The 15,587-nt window shown below is 36.9% G+C and overlaps 1 protein-coding gene across 19 annotated transcripts in view; it reads left to right on the forward strand.

The window, feature by feature from the left end:
• PLEKHA5 (pleckstrin homology domain containing A5) overlaps positions 1–15,587 on the forward strand; it is a 243,905-nt gene that overhangs the window by 84,666 nt on the left and 143,652 nt on the right. The gene's annotated exons all lie outside the window — the stretch shown is intronic.

Raw genomic sequence — 15,587 nt, forward strand, 5'->3', positions numbered from 1 at the left:
TTATACTATATGTACATACTGTTATATAGATGATTCAAAAATCAGTTGACTTTATAATTGGTCATTTACAGTACTCGAAAATAGAATGAAATTGACAACACTTTGTGAAATATGCTGCAGTTACTCAATATTCATATTTAGAATCCGTTCTGTTTTTAGTTATTGAAGTAGCTATGGAAGTGTTTGGAGTATAATAATAGTTTAGCCGTTTTAAGCTCTTTTTACTTCTCTTGAGCTCATATAATGGTGATTGCTAGGAAATGTACTGTGGTTGTTTTTGTTATCCAAGTGTTCATGTTCTACCATGAAATTAAAGAGGGAAGTTTTGTGCATTTTTTCCATGTTGTGTTCTTATAATATCAAATAATATTTGAAGTCTATAAATTATTATTTCATAATGAACATGATTTTGATTTATATTTATTGTTGATAAACTTGGCAGCCAAACCTTCAGGGTATTCTGGAAATTAAAATTGCATACTCTACATGAGAGAAATCATTGTAGTTCATAAAGATTTGAAGAAAAGGCATAGAATTACCAAATTTATTTCCTTGGGGGAAGATCATATTTATTAGTAAATGTCAGTAAAGTAGGGAATTTGAGGTATAGAAGGTGTTTTAAAGAGTTCTAGAAAAACAATGCGGTGGGGTAGGAGGAATAGGAAGAGAATACTAAAGGCTTAGTGCCTTCAAATGCCAAGCAATTATGTGATGCTTTCCTGAAATAGCTTTATTTTGTGAGCTGCCCCCACTATGCCATTTTCCAGGATTGGCACATGTGAAGGAGGTGGGTGTATACTTAAGGTTGTATATTCGTGAAAAGGGAGGGTTAGCAGTTAGAGATGAGGACTAAGTGATAATACTCAAGAAATCTGTTCCACTTATACATACTGACTCACTTGTGTGACCTTGGGCAGCATGCACACAGTTATTTCCACTTATTTTTAGTATAGTACTTAACCGTGGTAATAATAGGAGATTCATTTAAGATTTCTAATGTAATAAGATTATTTCCTGGACTATTGCAAAGATGCATAAGGGCTGTAAGTCATTCACAGATAGTTACTGTGGTAAAAAACAAACAAGTGTTGCTTTTACAGAATCCTATCAAGTGTTTTCTTTTTTAATTAAAAATATCTCGGTGGGATCCCTGGGTGGCGCAGCGGTTTGGCGCCTGCCTTTGGCCCGGGGCACGATCCTGGAGACCCGGGATCGAATCCCACATCAGGCTCCCGGTGCATGGAGCCTGCTTCTCCCTCCGCCTGTGTCTCTGCCTCTCTCTCTCTCTCTCTGTGACTATCATAAATAAATAAAAAATTAAAAAAAAAAATATCTCGGGGATGCCTGGCTGGATCAGTCAGTGGAGCATGCAGCTCTTGATCTCAGGTTTTTAAGTTCGAGCCCCATGTTAGATGTAAAGACTACTTCAAAATAATAAATATCTTTAAAAAAAATATTTTGAGTGTATAAAAATAAAAATGTAGAAGTTCTCTGTGGTCTTTGAAACTAATTTTCTAATACCTATTTAATCTGTGAATAACCATGAAATTTTCATGGTAGGATTATACTTTATACTATTTTCTCTTACATATTTAGTCCCATTTGCCTCTAATCATAGACCTTCATAGATCTTCAATAAAAAAATAAATAGAAAAAATAATAAATCGATAATCAATTGAAGTCTGTTAAAGAAAAATATGGAGAAGGGTGCTTGAGTGATTCAGTTGGTTAAGTGTCTGCCTTTGGATCAGGTCATGATCCCAGGGTCCTGGGATTGAGCCCCACATCAGTCTCTTCTCAGTATGAAGCCTGCTCCTCCCTTTCCTTCCTACTCATATTCTCTCACTACCTCTCTCAGATAAATAAATAAAAATCTTTTTAAAAAAAGAAAGAAAAATATGGAGAAATACTGGGAAAGTGAAAGGAGGGAAATATGAAAGGAATGATTGACTACAAGGATTTCTTTGCCAGGTTTTGAAGATGAAGCACATCACATACCTGTATATTTTGTTCATTTCTAAATCATTAAGTTCGTCTACTCATTTAACTTAACGTTTACCAATTAAGGATAATTTAGTTCCCTAACATTTATGAAGTTCAGTAGTGCTTAAAGATCCCAAGTGGTTTTAACTGAAAATGAGTTCTGTGGTCAAGTAAGTTTGAGGAATGATGGACCATGAGTGCTTGTTTAAAGCAGAACTTCTTGCCTTTAATTCTTTTTCAGAACTTTATTCAGAGAACTTAATTTTCTCTGAAATATGGTTAAATTTTGAAAAGAAAAAACAATATATGAAATGAAAAAACAGTATATGAACATTTAGCACACATTTAAATAATTCTGAGTATGAACCATTATCTTTGAAGTACATGGATAAGTGAAAGAATTATGGGTTTCCTTAGGTCTTCCAGAATATTATCTCAGTTCTTTTCTCATTTTACATTTAGAAGGACAATCTTAGAAATACAGTATAAATGGAATATAAGAGGTATGATTAGACTTGGGGATAGTACTAGAGACATAAGCTAAAATTACATTTTTGAAAGCCCTGAACATTAAAGTATAAGCAGTAAACACTATGTGAGGGATTGGCGGGGGGTGGGGGGGGGCAATATAACCAAGTAAACATTTTGATAATTTTCATAAGTTTTCATCCATTTTCTTAAAGTTACTCCTATAGAGAGACCAATTAGATTTTTTAAATATAGTTCGTAATGGGAAATAAGTAGTATTTGTAATCCCATGGCCTGGGTTCTAATCTAGTTTTGCCACTTGTGACTGTAGGCAAGTACCTTCTTTTTTCCATTCTGTGTTTTCAATAGTAAACATAAACATCGATGTTTTTCTTTTAGATTATGAGTATTTAATTTTACATAAAGAACCTAGCATGATGTCACTCACAGTGTTCAATAAATGTTTGTCTCCTTAATTTCCCTTTGAAACAATTAAGTTTTTTCTGTATTAAATTTTTTTCAAAATATTACTTATCCTATTTTAAATACTAACCTCGCAGAAATATACCTTATAAATATAATATTTATAAATTATAATATACTTGGAATCTCTTTATATAACTTTTTTCTTCTTTTTTTAGTTGACGCCATGCCTAGCGTGGAGCCAATGTGGGCTTCAGCTCACAACCCTGAGATCAAGAGTTGGACATTTAACCCACCAAGCCACCCAGGCACCTCTGTAACTTGTTTTTAAAACCAGAATGTAGGGGCACCTGGATGGCTCTGTGGGTTAAGCATCCGACTCTTGGTTTCAGCTCAGCTCATTATCTCAGGGTCATGAGATCTAGCTCTGTGTGGAGAGCTCTGCTTAGGATTCTCTCTGTCCACTGCCCCCTACTCTGTGCTCTAAACCAATCAATCAATAAAAACAATGTATACATGATAAAATGTTGAAAAAGTCTTATTTGCTTAACCCACTGTTATAAGAGTAATTGCTAAATACCCATTTGTTTCAGCTGTGTTTGGTCTGGTAGACAAAGTGATGAATATTTAGTCTAAAGAAATACCTCAAATTTGTTCTTATTACTGTACAAAACATGTTATTATAAATAAAATCACATTTAGTGAAATATAAACTCTTTAGTGGAAACCCAGCAGTGCCTGGCACAGAATTGGAACTCCCTAAATGTATATTGAATTAAATTTTTTCATGTTTTTCAACCCATATGAATTCCACTATTTTAGAGCTTATATTTTCTGTTTCTGTGTCCTGTTTCTGTGAAGATTGCTGTTCTTTTAAAAACAAAACCCTTTCATACTATTATTGTTTAAGAAATACATTAAAATTATTAGACCCCATACCATAATCTTCATAAATGAACTGATAATATGAATTACAGCAGGGACTTTTCTTCTTTTAAACTGTAAATAATTCTTTGCTGATCCTGATAGAATTTTTTTTTTTATTAGAGATTTTATTTATCTTTTCGTGAGAGACACAGAGAGAGGCAGAGACATAGGCAGAGGGAGAAGCAGGCTCCCCACGGGGAGCCTGATGTGGGACTCAAAGGCAGATGCTCAACCACTGAGCCACCCAGGTGCCCCTTGATAGAATTTTATAATTACTTATACCCCAGAACTCTGGCACTCTGGCTTATCCATTGAAAATTTGGTGAAATCTGGCCTATCTGGTGAATTGTAGCCCTTATGTAGCAAGATTGTTCAGCATTTAGAAATTGAGTGCATAGTTTGGTGTTGGAAAGATATCTCAAATAGTGTGTCATTGGGGCCATCGCAGTCATATATTAGATTCTCTCTAATGCATTTCTTCTAACAATGGCTTTTTGACAAATTCAAGGTCAGCTAAATGGCTTGATATAAAACTATTTTAATGAGATCTCAGGGTTATCCGTGATTTAAGATAGATATATCAAAAGTATATATATACGATGACCATTACTTACCTTAACTTGACATAACTTAGCTCTTTAGGCCATTAATAGATGGCCACTAAACAAACACTCAGCAAGTTTATGTGAGTTTAACCTCTGTCTGTAATTTCCTCAGTGTTTTGTTGATGGTGCCCAGATTCCCACTTGATTTCAGATTGTCTTGAACTTGCTTCCACAATCTCTTAGTTGTCACTCCAGACTTACTGGTTCTTTTCTCCTCTAGATTCTTCTCAGCAACCTTTTATCAAGTCCTCTCTTGCATTTATAGCTCAAACATTTAGTCTAGGAATCAGGGTTTGGAGTTTCTGTTCTTTAGTTTGTTTTGCTATTTCTCCACATTATTCCTGGACTCACACATCCAGATCTTTGTCAGCACCTATCCCAGAAGGTCCTTTCAGTAAGACAAATGCGCAGGTTCAATCCTGCCCAATTCATTCTAAACATTTTCGGTTTCTGGGGGGCATCTGGTTGGCTCAGTCAGTTAAACATCTGCCTGAGGCTCAGGTCTTGACCTCAGGGCCCTAGAATAAAGCCCTGTGTTGGGGCGTCTGCTCAACAGGGAGTCCACTTCTCCTTCTCCCTTTGCCCCTCCCCCTGCTTGTGCACACATGCGTGTGCGCACGCGCATTCTCTCTCTCTCAAAGAAAATCTTTTTAAAAAAGAAACATTTTCAGTTTCCTGTAACCTAGATTTCCTCAGGTGTCCTGTGCCTGAGTAATAAAACGGATCACAGGTCAGAATAAAAGTTAAAATAATAACAGTGACAGTAACTTTACATCATTTACTCCCTCCCCTGTTAAGCTCAATATTAGAATGCAAACAAGCCCCCTTGGGCGCTGCAGTTCTTAGAATGCCTTTGTTTCCTTTGAGTGACTAACTGTTGGCCGGCTCTTATTGCCAAATTGTCGCAAATTCCCTTCCAGGGGTTAAGCCTTAAAACAGTTTGAATTACAATTTACTATAATAACTTCAGAATAATTTTTCCTCAGCAACTCCTCAGCTCACTGGCCCTGAAATGGATTAGGTAACTTTTTCTCTTCCCTCAGGGTGTGTTATTTCTTCCCCATTATCCTGAATGCTGCCCAGAAGGTTAAAGAATCGCCATCATTACCTTAGTCTACTGGAGTCTCGAGTCTTCTGCTTTTTCCCTGAAACATGTTAGACCCATATGAAAGTAAAATATCTGTTGGCTGTGCCCCTGGCCCACCCACTTAATTTAAAGATTTTTTGTTTTGATTTTATTTTGAAAAATGGATAGTTTGATTAGTTATCAGCTTAGAGGCTCTTTTTCTGGCACTTCTGTTAAATATGAAACCTGATTAACTTGTGGTTTTTCTTGTTGTAACCTAAAGAGTACACATGTTCTCAGATCCTCATTTATTCTTAGAAGGGAGGGTACACATATTAACAGATATGGGAGCAAGGGACTCCTACCCTAAGCTACTTAAGAACTTCAGATAGGCTGGTTGCTTGCCCCCAGAATCCTCTGCAGATTCAGTATCAGTCTTGTTTTCTCTCTGAGAATAGAGATAGACCAAGTTTCTTATGAAGCTTTAATGTAGAATCAGTATTTTGATGGTTTAGTAAGCCATATTTAGTGTAAAGGACTAGACATTGAATATGCATTGAATATAGAGAGTCTTTCATGAAAAATACATATGTTAATAAAATCCTACAAATACTCTGTGATTTTTATTAAATTTTGAAGTATAAGTCTAAAATCTACTTTGTAAAGATAGAAAACCTCAAACCACAAGTCTAGAGAACAGGATCTATGACTGATTTAATACAGATGGAACTTCTTCCTTAGCCATCATTTTGCATGGACAGTTTCCAACGGAAGAGGTTTAGGATTAGGAACCAGGGCCTTCTAGTCTCCTTAATGTCTGGTACATAGCTTGTCTGCTGTCTAGCAGACAAATCTTTGGTTTTGTTCTTTTTTTTTTTCCAGTTGAGATGAACTATGATGGGATTTTTTTTCCTGTCTGTCAGAAAGAATGTTTTGTATATAAGCATAAATTTTCCTTGGAGCTGTATTTTTTCCTTAAGAATAAATCTCTGAAATTACAGCTTAAGTCAATGAGAAAGTATGATTTGTCTACTAAAAGCAATTTTATAAGTATTTCAGAAACATATCTTTCCTTTGAGGACAAGTTGCTTGTGACAAGAAAAGGAGAATTGCAGCAGTTAACATCTAGCCGGCAAAATCCATCTGGGAGACGGTAACTTACTCTTAGTAAATAGCACAAAAATCTTTCTGTATAAACAAGTAGAAATTATAGGGCAGAGCATGTGGAGATGGGCAACTTATCAGCATATCTGTTTCCTGGTTAGAGACATCCTCATTTTCACTACCTCTTCTCTACTTCCCTAAGGAGCTAATAAGGAAGCAAGACTTTTTTCATAACCAAAGAGTTGACCTGTTTGTTGATTTTGACAATGGCATTTGATAGAGTTACTGATGTAATTCTAGACAGAAACATGAAGCTTAGCACATGGGATGCTTTCTAGGACTCAGGGAGACCACATTGTATCCTTTTTTTCTTTTTTAATACTTAAAATTGTAAAATAATATTGTAAAAATATTACAGAAGTAAAAAGGATATTAAGAATGCCCATATACTCACTGTCCAGCATAAAAAAAAGAGATTGCCAATGCATTTCAAAACTTGTGTGTCAACCATTTATTACTGTATTGCACATTTTGATTACTTTCAGGTAGCTGAGGAGTGATATAATATTAAATATCTAATTCCTCCTTAATGTTATATTTTTTATTTTTTAAAATTTTTATTATTTATTTTTAGTTTTTTAATGTTAGATTTATAGCATATATTTGTAAATAATTTTAAGTGAGAGCAATGCGTTGTCCAGTTTCTCTCTTTTCCTCCTACAACTATTTTGTTATAACAAATTTGAACCTAGGTTGTGTTTTCTTCTGTATGAAAGTGTTAAAGAGTAATTAAAGCTACATGATCTTGATCAAGTTACAAGATGGTAACTTTTAGCAGTATTTGAGGGAGAGTGTCAGGGCTAGGAGAGGATACAGCTGTTGGGAGCAGTTTTTGTACCTAAATCAAGTAGAATATGAATATAAAGATAAGATCGTGAGAGTGCCTCTTGGCTCTTTGTTCTTGGATCTTGTAAGGACTTCCCCCCCTCCGCCGCCCCCAAACACACATACACCCCCAGTGTGTACTGATAATGTCCTATGTATTCCCTGGAACCTGGAAGGTTACCTTATGTGGCAAAGACTTCACAGATATCATTAAGTTAAGGGCCTTGAGATAGGGAGATTGTCCTAGTTCGTGGGGAGAGGACTAAGTACAATTACAAGTGTCCTTAATGGTAGGTAACAGTGGCAAGGGGAGATTTCAGCCACAAGAAGAAAAGGCGCTATGACTCTAGAGGCAGAAATGGAATGATGGGACCAGAAGCCAAGAAATGCCAGCAGCCATCAGATGCTAGAAGAGGCAAGGAACTGATTCTCCTCTAGAGCCTCTTGAGGAATTGTAGTCCTACCAACACCTTGATTTTGATCCATTGAAACTGATTACAGCCTGAATATCTGGCTTCTGGATCCATTTTGACGGGGTTTTGTTTTTGTTTTAAAGATTTTATTTATTTACTCATGAGAGACACAGAGAAAGAGGCAGAGACATAGGCAGAGGGAGAAGCAGGCTCCCTATGGGGAGCCCAATGCAGGACTTGATCCTAGGACCCCAGGATCACAACTTGAGCCAAAGACAGACGCTTAACCACTGAGCCACACAAAGGTTCCATGGAACTGTTAAAGAATAAATTTTTGTTGTTTTAAGAACCAAGGCTGTGGTGATTTATTACAGTAGACATAGGAAACTAATAGAACCCCACAGAGCTGGGTTCATTGGGATCACCCAACCTTCTACATTTGTTGTGTCAGTCCTCACGAGTCTCTGTCAGGCTACACAATTCCTTCTGTCAGACCTATCATACTCAGAGTGTGTGAATAATCTCAGCAGAGAAAGATCTGTACCCGATACCCAGAGTATTGGGAACAGACCAAGTAGGAAAGATGAAGCACAGAAAAATAGTAATAGAAAAATAATGAAGTCGGGAGAGACTTCAAATAAATCAGCTTACCTCTACAGACTTTCAATTCTTGATCTGAGGGATCCCTGGGTGCCGCAGCGGTTTGGCGCCTGCCTTTGGCCCAGGGCGTGATCCTGGAGACCCGGGATCGAATCCCACGTCGGGCTCCCAGTGCATGGAGCCTGCTTCTCCCTCTGCCTGTGTCTCTGCCTCTCTCTCTCTCTGTGTGTGACTATCATAAATAAATAAAAATTTAAAAAGAGAGAGAGGAAAAAAAAAATTCTTGATCTGAGAACCAGGCCTAGTATTATGAATCTGTGTGAGTATTAAGTAGAAAAGTATTAAGTGCTGCTCACATTTTAAGTTGTTTTATAATTGTCATTGCCATGTTGTACCCCCTGACCACAGTGTTTGCTAATTGAATTCTCAGAAGAGTTGGAGTTATTTTTTTTGTCTTGATAAATGCAATACAAAACATTTTGCAAATCATATATCTGATAAGAGACTTGTGACTAGAATATATTTTGAAAACTCCTACAAATCAATAATAAAAAGACAAATAACCCAATTTAAAAGTGGACAAAAGATTTGAATAAACACTTTGCCAAAGAAGAAGTACTTGAAAGATGCTAAACATCATTAGCCATCAGAGAAATACAAATCAAATCCATAATGATCTATCACTTCAAACACACTAGGATAACTGTAATCAAAAAGACGGGCAGTAGCACATGTTGGCAATGATATGGAAAAATTGCACCTCTCCTACATTGCTGCTAGGAATGTAAAATGATGCAGCTGCTTTGGAAAACAGTCTGTCAGGTTCCTTAAAGTTAAACATAGAGTTATCAAATGACCAGGCAGTTCCACTCCTGTGTATCTACTCAACAGATTTGCAGACATAAGTACGTGTAAGACATATATGTGAACATTCATAGCAGCATATTTTTCAGTATAGCCAAAAAAGACACAACTCAAATGACAACCAACTCACAGATGGAGAAGTAAAATGCATTCTATCCATACAATGGGATACTGCTTGGTGACAAAAAGAACTAAAGTGCTGATGTGTACTACAATGTGAATGAACCTTAAAAACATTGTGCTAAGTCAAAGAAACCATTCACAAAGGACCACATATTATATGGTTTCACTTATATGAAATATCCAGAATAGGCAAATCCATAGTGACAGAAAATAACAATGGAGGTGGCTAGGGACTAGGGAAGGGAGGTAATGAGGAGTGCCTGCTGATGGGTATAGGTTTTCTTTTTGGGTGATGAAAACGTTTTAAAATCGATTATGAGGGGCTGCCTAGGTGGCTCAGTCGGTTCAGCATCTGCCTTCAGCTCAGGTCATGATCTTGGGGTCCGGGGATCCAGCCCTCATTGGGCTTCCTGCTGATTAAGGAGTCTGCTTCTCCCTCTCCCTCTGTGCGTGCACTCTCTTTCTCCCTCTCTCAAATAAATAAATAAATTCATTTAAAAAAATTGATTGTGGGGATGGTTTTACAATCTCCTGAATATACCACAAACAATTGAATTATACACTTTAAATAGTTGAGTTTTATGGTATGTGAATCAAAAAAGCAGTTATTTTTAATACTAGGTTATTATAAAGAAATAGGAAAATACTGAAAACTTATAAGTAAGGCCATAAAAACTACTGGTAATTTCACCAGAAAACCAAATGTTTTTTGCCTATTTCCTTCTCATTTTTCTCCCCCGGTATGTATATTCTATGCATATATGTTTTCTTCTGTAATTGAGAGCATACGGAATATACAGTTTTATAATTCTCCATTTTCACCTGACAGTTATTTTGAGCATTTTCAAAAAGATTTTCTGAAATATTTTTACTGTAAAAAGTGAAACATGCTTATTGTAGAAAACATTACAGAACATGAGTAGATTTACAGAACATGAGTAGGTAAAAGGGACAAAAAAATTATTCATGACCCTACTCTTCGATACTGATGTTTTGTGGCTCTTCATTGTTATGTTCTCAGCTTTAACCTGATGCTACTGAGTAATAGGTGTCTTGACTTGAAGTGACATTTTCTTCTCTTTTTTTCTAATGTCCATTAACTTAGTGTGTCTTTCCGTCACCTTTTAATTTTAGTTTGAAGTACCCGAGTTACTCAATAGTGAGGTAGAAGAAGTAATTGAAACCCAGTCATCTTGAGTTTGAGGAAAGAGATTAAATTAGTGATTTCATGCTTCTTTGTATTACAAGGATTATAAAGATGTAAGCACGGAGCAGCCATCAACCAAAGTCAAAAGAAAAAATTCAAGTTTGGTTTTAATAAAAATGTGAAATATCTGTTAAAATATTATGTTTAAGTAAATGTATTGAGAAGTAGGTTTTAAAAAATCTGTGCTCACGTGCCTAGTTTTAATCTTAAATATTTCTGACACTGGAAACGTTACCTCACCAATGCATTCATAAGTTCGCCAAACATTACATGTACTATATTACATAGTTATTGAGTGCCCATTTTCTGATATAATGCTCACAACTGTCTTTGGGAAATGTATTATATTATCTCCGTTTCAGAAATAGGAAGACATGTTGAGAATGGCTGTTTAACATTCTTAGAACTTGTCAGTAGCAGAGCCAGGACTTAAACCCAGATTTACATAATTCCAAAATTTTTTTATCTAAACTGAAGAACTCTGTGTGTTTTTGATATTCCAGTTCCTCTGCTAGATTCTTGTAAGCCTCAGACAGCTCCTAACCCATCTAGCAGAGGGGAAATAAGGCCTAAAAAGAGATAATTCCTGTCAAATAAATAAACACAGAAGAACATCTACACATTCTAGACATAGGTGACCTAAATCTCCAAAGACAGATGACTGATCCCTCTGAGGCAAGTGCTGAGGATGGTAGGAGATATGTGCACAGTTTGAGGTGGCACAGAGAAGGAAGTGATTACTCCTGCCCAATGGTATGAGAGTGTGCGTAGTTTCCCAGAACAGATTACATCTGTATTGGGTTTTGAAGAAGGATGATTAAGAATTTACTAAGCAGAAAAGTGGAGGTGGGGGAGTAGGGGAAGCACTTGAAAGAGAACAAGACCAAAATCTTACAGATCTCTTCAAGGAACAAATACCTACTTCAGTGCTATTAGAGTATTGGTTGTGAGATACCTGGGGGCAGGAAGCTCAAGCAAAGAGGAAGGTAGATCAGAGTAATATCCGAGCTTGCCAAAGAGCATAGACAATCTCATAGACATTGGTGGGCCATTTTAAGGGTTTAAGAAGAGCAGAATAAGGCAAATCTGTGTATTAGAAAGATAAACCTACAGCAATGTGAAGGTTAAATTCAAGGTGGAGGAGATCGCGCATGGAATCCTTAATGTTTGAAGTGGTATGATTGAAAATGGGACAAAGATTTTAAACTATGGCAGCACAGGGAGACAAGAGAGATGCTATGGAATTTAAGAGGCAGAATCTTCAGTTTGATAAGCTGGGATAGGGGTTAGCAAATGAGAGGGGAAGGACCATACCAGCACTTCGATTATACCTTGAGATAAGAAATTTAGGAGAAAAATCAGTTTAACTGGGAATAAAAAGGTTTGGACATTTTGAGTTTGAAATGTGGGTAGGATATCCCTTTTGTTCAGAGAGCAGAAATTAGATACAGGGTCCTGCGGAGCAAGAAAACAGGACAATAGATGTAGGTTAGAATGTACAAGTTTAATTAAAACAATATTGTTGAGAAGTAACAGAAGTCATTTTTTTTTAAAGTTTTATTTATTTATTCATGAGACAGAGAGAGGCAGAGACACAGTCAAAGGGAGGCTCCATGCAGGGAGCCTGATGCGGGACTCGATCCCAGGACCCCAGGATCACGACCTGAGCTGAAGGCGGCACTAAACCACTGAGCCACCCACTCATTAAATGAAGAGTGGATTAAATTGCTATAGGATGAAGGGTATAAATGAAAGAGGACTGATGATAGAACCTTAAAGGAAACCAAATGGTTGGGTGATGGGGAGAGGAGACCTAGAAGAAATGGTTAGCATGAGAGAACCAGAATAGTGAAATGAGGAAAAACAGGAGGAATGTTAACCGTGTCAAGTGCTACATATTAGTCCCATGAACTAAGGAGTAGGGAGCATCCTTGGTCCAGTAGGAAGACATCAGCCACCTTCACCAAGGGAGGAGGCAGGATATAGGCAAAATGACAGGGCAGGAGGGAGGGCTGACAGCCAGTGTGAATTAGTCTTTTGTCCAGGAAAGAAATGGGGAGTTCACTGACAGGATGCATCAAAGAACGGGAATGATCAGAGTATGTTTTTCAGCTGGCAAGTAAGCAGCCAGCAGAGAGGAGATTGAAGATGCAGGAAAGAGAAGAACGAGGTGTTGGAACAAGGTCCTAGGGGAGCAGGGAAGAAAACTGATCAGGGATACAGAACAGAGGGTGGTGAGCTCATCTTTTGAAGACTTGAAGGAAGCAGTAGGAATGGGCATAACTACAGTTAAGATATGAGGTGTAAGGCAACAGAAGTGAAGTTTATTTGGGGGACATCAGAGGGATTAGATTTAAGGAGAAAAATTTGAGGATAGCTGCTGAAGGGAGAATGGAAGTAAATTAAAAAGTTGCTGCCAGGTAGTATTAAGAACTCCTCTGAAGCTGGCAAGCGGGAATTGTTCATCACATCAATCCATATGGGTAAATGCTGGCTTTCATTTGAAAGCAAACATATTTCTTTCCTTTTTTCTCCCTCCAGAATTTATTTGCTTGCTGAAAACTATTCCTTCTTTTATAGTACTTAGAACCCCTGTCAGTTTAAGTTTGTTTAGGTTAGCCAAACATTTTTTTAATGTGAAATACAGAAATATGTTATAAATAATACAGAAGTGATAACAGAATCCAGACATTGAATAATGATTTATGGAGTGTTTAGTGCTCTCTAGCATGCAGAGATGGTGGGGGTATATGCACTCTGACATGTTAATAGCTGAGATTTTCACCAGGGAAAGGGGGGTACAGATAGGTAGTTTGGATAACCATATCTACACACACACCCTTCTGCAAGTTATATTTAAAACTTTTTAAAAGCATTTTTGTTTTTGAAACCATATATTCATATCTTTCTGAAAAATGTCATAATAAACCATATAAAGGACTCAATACTAGTTCCTGAGACCTCTTTTAAAAACTTACTTAGCACTTTTAAAGAAATCTCATTATTTAGCAAATCTAAAGAAATCCGTTTTAACCAGTTGGTGCTCAAGAGCGGAGTTCACAGGCAGCCCCGGTGGCACAGCGGTTTAGCGCCGCCTGCAGCCCTGGGTGTGATCCCGGAGACCCAGGATCGAGTTCCACATTGGGCTTCCTGCATGGAGCCTGCTTCTCCCTCTGCCTGTGTCTCTGCCTCTCTCTTCGCTCTCTCTGAATGAATAAATAAATAAATCTTAAAAAAAAAAAAAAAAGAAAAAGAGCTGAGTTCACTGTAGCTCAGGGAGGTGCTGAGTTTGGGGGGTTTTTTGGGTTTTTTTTTGTTGTTGTTTTTATTAAATTTGTCACTTCAAAGGTAAAATGTTAATTCAACAATTACCTCCCACTTATCAATAAGAATATTAGAAAAAGTTGTATAATACTGAGTTTGGCATGAACTAGATTTATTTATATTGTTTATTTTCTAGGAAACATACAACAACAACAACAACAAAAAAAAAAAAGAAACATACAACAACAACAACAACAAAAAAAAAAAAGAAACATACAACAAAAGGTGGGACAATGAGATCGATAAAACAAAGAAAATAATAAAATGCAGATTTGCTCATCAATCAGTAGAATTGCTCCAGTTGGACTTTGTTTCTTGGTATAAAAGGGAAATATGTTACCTTACTGTCAGAAAGAAGATGCATATCAGTTCATCCAGAAGATATTTTCCCTTGAAAAGGATTTCTCTTGTGAGTTTTTATTTAGGAACATTTAGTGGTATAATAGGCAATCATTGTACAAAATTTTTGTAGTTGAACAGGCAGGCATCCTATAGCTTTTCATTACAGCTGCCTTTGAAAAAAGCTAAAGTAGTAACATTGGACTCATTTTTTTTTTTTTTTAAAGATTTTATTTATTTGACAGAGAGAGAGTACAAGCAGGGGGAGCAGCAGAGTCGGAGAGGCAGGCTGTCTGCTGAGCAGGGAGCCCAATGCGGGGCTCAATCCCAGAACCCTGAGACTGTGACCTGAGCCAAAGGCAGCTGCTTAACCACCTGAGCCACCCAGGCACCCCTAAACACCTTTAAATAGAGAGGATTCTTAGAGGGCACAAACTAGAAGGACAGAGCCTAGACTACATAAAGGTTTCACTGACTAGGTGGCTATGGTCCCAGGCCCCCTTCTAGAACAGGGAGGGCATGAAAGTGGGACATAACCGATTTGCCTGCAGTTAGAACTGCTATTTTCTAGATCCTCCACCAGTTGTCTACGGCAACTATTACCATTTAAAATATTAATCATTATAACTTGGAGTCTTACCAATGTTTATAGTCCCTCTTCCCTTTCCAGTACAGAAAGTGTCCTCCAAGACTTCTTTTCTCAATACTTTTATTATATGTACCTACTGGTGAGATTATTTTGATTGTGTTTTATAGAAAAACAGTGAAAGCATCTTACAACAATATTAGCTAAATTAACACCAGTTGCCAATCTGTGCCTGCTTTTGACCTACAAAAATGGCAGTGTTATATGATTCAACTCTAATTATGATTTTTAAATTTAATATAGTCAGTATATATAGAGAGAAGGATTGTGAGAATTAAATAGTAGGTGTGGTTTCTCTCAAGAATCCTACATCTTCAGTATTGTGATTGCTGTTTTAAAAAATGATCAAGGACCACAGGTTTACATCATCTTCCCTGAATATTGCTTCCTACAATTGCTTCAATTGCTTTGAAATATAATAAACATTAAAGTGCACATATCTTAAGTGTATAACTTGATAAAGCATCACAAAGTGAACATACTTGTGCACCACTACTCAAGAAATGCAATATTGCTTTTATCCCAAAAGACCACTGGATGCCTACACCCAATCCATACTTGCCACTCCTTTGCCTTAAAAGTACCACTATTTTAACTTCTAATACCAAAG

The sequence above is a fragment of the Vulpes lagopus genome, chromosome 21 (genome assembly GCF_018345385.1).
Source record: "Vulpes lagopus strain Blue_001 chromosome 21, ASM1834538v1, whole genome shotgun sequence".
Taxonomy (NCBI): domain Eukaryota; kingdom Metazoa; phylum Chordata; class Mammalia; order Carnivora; family Canidae; genus Vulpes; species Vulpes lagopus.